We start from the raw sequence: 4,652 nt of genomic DNA, 5'->3' as shown, positions 1-4,652 counted from the left end.
AATTGGCTGACATTATCAAACATTGCTTGACAAAACTGAATTCTTTGTTTGTAATAAAAGAGGAATTTGATGCTGGAAAATTGGTTTTTATAATGGTGAACTATTTTCATGCAAATTTAGCGTTGTTGTTTGCCATCAAAAACTAGATTAATGGTCAGTACGAGAATAATTTGATTGAAATGTTCATTTGGATTTTAACAACGTTAATTTTTTGTTTTGCTACAACGTGATAAATAAAATACTTTATGAACACACATTACTGTTGTATCATAAAAAGGGAATTCATGATTTTTTATCATGTCAACTTGAGGATAGAGAGAAAATAATTACAAACATACATGCATACAGCGCACATAAATACCCAAAATGTCACTTAATATTAATCTCTACATTGGGTATATATATCCACTGGAAATTATTTTATGATAAATGCTTCTGACTGGGTAAGGACTCGAACCTATGCCTCTAATTTGAAACATTACCAGCAGTGATCTACCAACGGAGTTGTCAAGGTCTTGATAGCTTAGTTGGTAAATCACTGCTGGCATTGTTTCAAATGGAAGGTATAGGTTCGAGTCCTTTCTCACCCCGAATCATTTATCATAAAAAATTTTTCCCTGGATATATATACCCAAGGTAGAAATTGATATCAAATACTATTGTGGTTGATATTTACTTATATTAAAGTCACGAGCGTTAGTGATAAATAGTCATCGATACATACATATATACACGCATGTACAATACACAAAAATATATAAGTGTGTATATACATTATATATATATATATATATATATATATATATATATATATATATATATATATATATATATATATATATATATACAGTATATATACATTATATACAGTATATATATATATATATATATATATATATATATATATATATATATATATATATATATATGCACTGTATATCTAAACATTCCTATTCGTCATTAAAAGTATATTTTGTTATAAATACTAATTTCAATTGACACTGGAAAAAGGTTATTTATCCTTATGAAAAGAAATAATTAATGTTTATATATTAGCTTTTAAAACCAATACTAATTAAAATACCTAATTTAGGAATCAATTCGACAAGTATCATGCAGATTAATTAGAAGTAAACTAAACTCAACTGTCTTGTTAGTGGCAGCTAGCGGAGATTTGGAAATGTGGGGAAATATTTAAGTAATGTTTATATATAAGCTTCTGCAACCCATTTTGATTAGAACATCCAGTATATGTTGCAATGTATCAATTCGAGAAGCACCGTGCAGGTTAATTAGAAGTAAACTCAATCGTGGCGTTTATGGCAGTTGGAAGTATTTATCTAAATATTTACACGTTACTCTTGACGGGTCGGTTACAGTAGTACAGGAATATCTAACAGGTGCTCGTAAAGCACTGCTCTTCCTCCTCCTATCTGGTAGTTTTCTGCATCTCTCTTCCTTTTCTTTATTATTTGGAGCGTTCTGGATCTCTCTTCTCTCTTCTTTTTTATTCGGAGCTTTCTCCATCTCTCTTCTTTATCATTCAGAGCTTTCTGCATCTCTTTTCCCTCTTTATTATTCGAAGCTTTTTCTCTCTCTCTTCTCTCTTCTTTATTATGTGATCGGAGATTTGGAAAAGGGGGATTGGGGAGGGCGGCTAGTCTTGCTTGAGGGTGGAGTACTGTGGAGTTGGGGTAGGGGTCTCAGGTGATTCCCTTCTGGCCCTAATACCTTTTGGGCAGAAGGACAAATTGCTGCTGTCGTCAGCCTTGATTGTGAGTGCCCGCAGGATGGTTGGGGGCGAGTTCTCCGCAGCTGCTAACATGTAAAGTGACTCTGGGTCAATCCATTGACCAATTAAAGGAAAAGAAGGAAAACAGCGTCTATTGACATTTCTCGTTCTTTATTTCCAATCGGTTCTACCAGAATTACTTTTTGGCAGTTTTATATGAATATGAAAACGGTTAAAATGGAGAGGTAGACTGTTGGACCTTGTATTATCAACTAGAAGATAAGGCCCCGATTTGATATAAATAATGGAGCCGTGTCTCTTTTTTTTATAGAAGAGGATACAATATGAATTGGAAAATAGAACACAGGTCTGGAGGTTCAAAACTCATTTTTTTTTCTTTTATGGCTAAGCAAGGCTTTATTTTTAGTAGTCCTATTTTGATTTGCCCAGCGTCGTATCGGATTTTTCGTTTTATAATCCTTAACTAACAAAATTTGGATTCATAAATAAATATTCAGTTCAATTTACTCTATACCAATCTTATAGAAAATATTTATTTTAAGGTTACTGTTTTCAAATATTCTATTTTTCTTTTTTTTTTCCTTTCCTCACTGGGCTATTTTCATTGTTGGGGCCCCTAGGCTTATAACATCCTTGTTTTCCAACTAGGGATGTAGCTTAGCAAGTAATAATGATAATTTTTGAACTAATAGTAAATGTCCCCAGTTGATATCATCGTGGTTAATTGTGATTGGTGGAAGATGTTACAACTCAAATACTGTGACCAATCAAATACATGGAAGCTGATCATTTTGTGAAACTGAAGGCCCGTTGACGTGTTTACAGTGATGGTATAGAATATAACGAACGAGTTTTTACTTTACTCGTGACCTGGAGTCAACTGAATAAAAGGCTAACATATATGTTATTTCATTAAGGGATTATTTAACTATTCGATTGAATAACTTATAATTTATAAATCATTAATTTTGTTTTTCTGGATGATGACGACTAACTTGGTCTCCTAGTGTTTACTGGTCAATTTGAATTCTCTGTGAAATCGTCATCTGGGCTTTTCATAGTAATGACTAAATGGTGTATTGAAAAGTCAAAAAATTAACCCTCTAAATACCAACTCTTTGTATTATCAAAAGAATGTACAAAGCGAGAATGATCAAAATATTACATTCCATAAGAATTTAAACGCTACCGGAGGATTACTAAATGATAACGTGAATAATACATTATAATAGCGTTTCTTATTTGCATCAGGTTATTTGCATAATTAAAATTTTATTCAAGCCATTCTTTCATTTATGCGTAATACGCTTTTATTATGATAAATCGTCAAAATATGTTAAATATTCAAATGGCGTTGACTTTGATTTACGAATATCTGGAATGGCGCAATTGTACATTCTTCAGTAGCTCGCCCTGGATCCAAATTTCTTTCTTGATTCTTGGAGCAATGTTAGTAGGGAACTACAGTATATATCAAATCGAAGGTAAACCATTTTTTCTGTCGAGACAAAGAAGTTAGAAAAGAAAGTTATATTCCATTCGAAATTCATCAATAAATGTTTCGATTACTCGTGACCTTTGTCATGCAATCTATAATTTATCGAATGAGACGTATAAGGCCAAAGAACTTCTCTTCCTTTGCCTACAATGGCTAATGTCAAATGCGTTGGGAGCTTGAAAATCCTCTGCATTTTTTATAAACTATTTGTATATTTACAGCAGTCACATGGGGATGTCACCCACATATGAATTGCCTACGCATACATGATGAATCTGCCTATATACCAAAATAGCAATATTTGCATATGACACATATTTTATAGCATAAAAATTAGTCTTTTCTGCTTTTCTTATAGAAATGGATAAAATATAAACAGGAAAATAGAGCACAAGTGTGGAGGTTCAGAACCCATTTTTCATTTTCTTCTTAAGGCTAAGCAAGGCTTTAATTATAGTAGTCCTATTTTCTGTTACACTGCGTCGTATTGGACTTTTCGTTTTATAATCCTTAACTAACAAGATTAGGAATCATAAATAAAATATTCCGTTTAATTTACTGTATACCAATCTTATAGAAAATATTAATTCTAACGTTACTTTTTTTAAAAAGATTTATTTTTCCTTTTTTTCCTTCCTCAATGGGCATTTTCCCTGTTGAGGCCCCTGGGTTTACAGCATCCTGCTTTTCCAAATAGGGTTGTAGCTCAGCATGTAATAATAATAATCTTTGAACTAATTGTAAATGTCCCAAGCCGATATCATGTTGGTTAATTTTGATTGGTCAAAGAAGTTACAACTTAAATAGTGACCAATCAAAAACAAGATGGACGCTGATCATTATGTGAAATTGAAGGCCCGTTGACGTGTTTACTGTGATGATATAGAATATAATGAATGAATTTTGACTTTATGCTTGATATAGAATCAACTAAATAAAAGGCTAACGTATGTTATTATATCAATCGAGTGTTTTTAACTATTCGATTAAATAACTTATTTTTTTTCCCTTGATGATGGCGTCCAACATGGTCTCTTAGTGTTTACTGATCGATTTGAATTCTCTGTGAAATCATTATCTGGGCTTTTCACAGTAATGACTAGTTATCAATGTTAATTGGGAATTGAAAGTCGAAAAATTAACCGCCCAAAATATCATCTCTTTGTATTATTAAAAGAATGTACGAAGCGAGAATGATCAAAATATTACTTTCCATAAGAATAATTTAAATTCTACGCGAGGATTACTAAATGGTAACGGCGTGAATAATACATTATAATGACGTTTCTTATTTGCATCAGGTTATTTGCATAATTAAAATTTTATTCAAGCCATTCTTTCATTTATGCGTAATACGCTTTTATTATGATAAATCGTCAAAATATGTTAAATATTCAAATA

The sequence above is a fragment of the Palaemon carinicauda genome, chromosome 2, assembly GCF_036898095.1.
Source record: "Palaemon carinicauda isolate YSFRI2023 chromosome 2, ASM3689809v2, whole genome shotgun sequence".
In the NCBI taxonomy this organism is placed as follows: domain Eukaryota; kingdom Metazoa; phylum Arthropoda; class Malacostraca; order Decapoda; family Palaemonidae; genus Palaemon; species Palaemon carinicauda.
Note: the sequence above shows the minus strand (reverse complement) of the source record.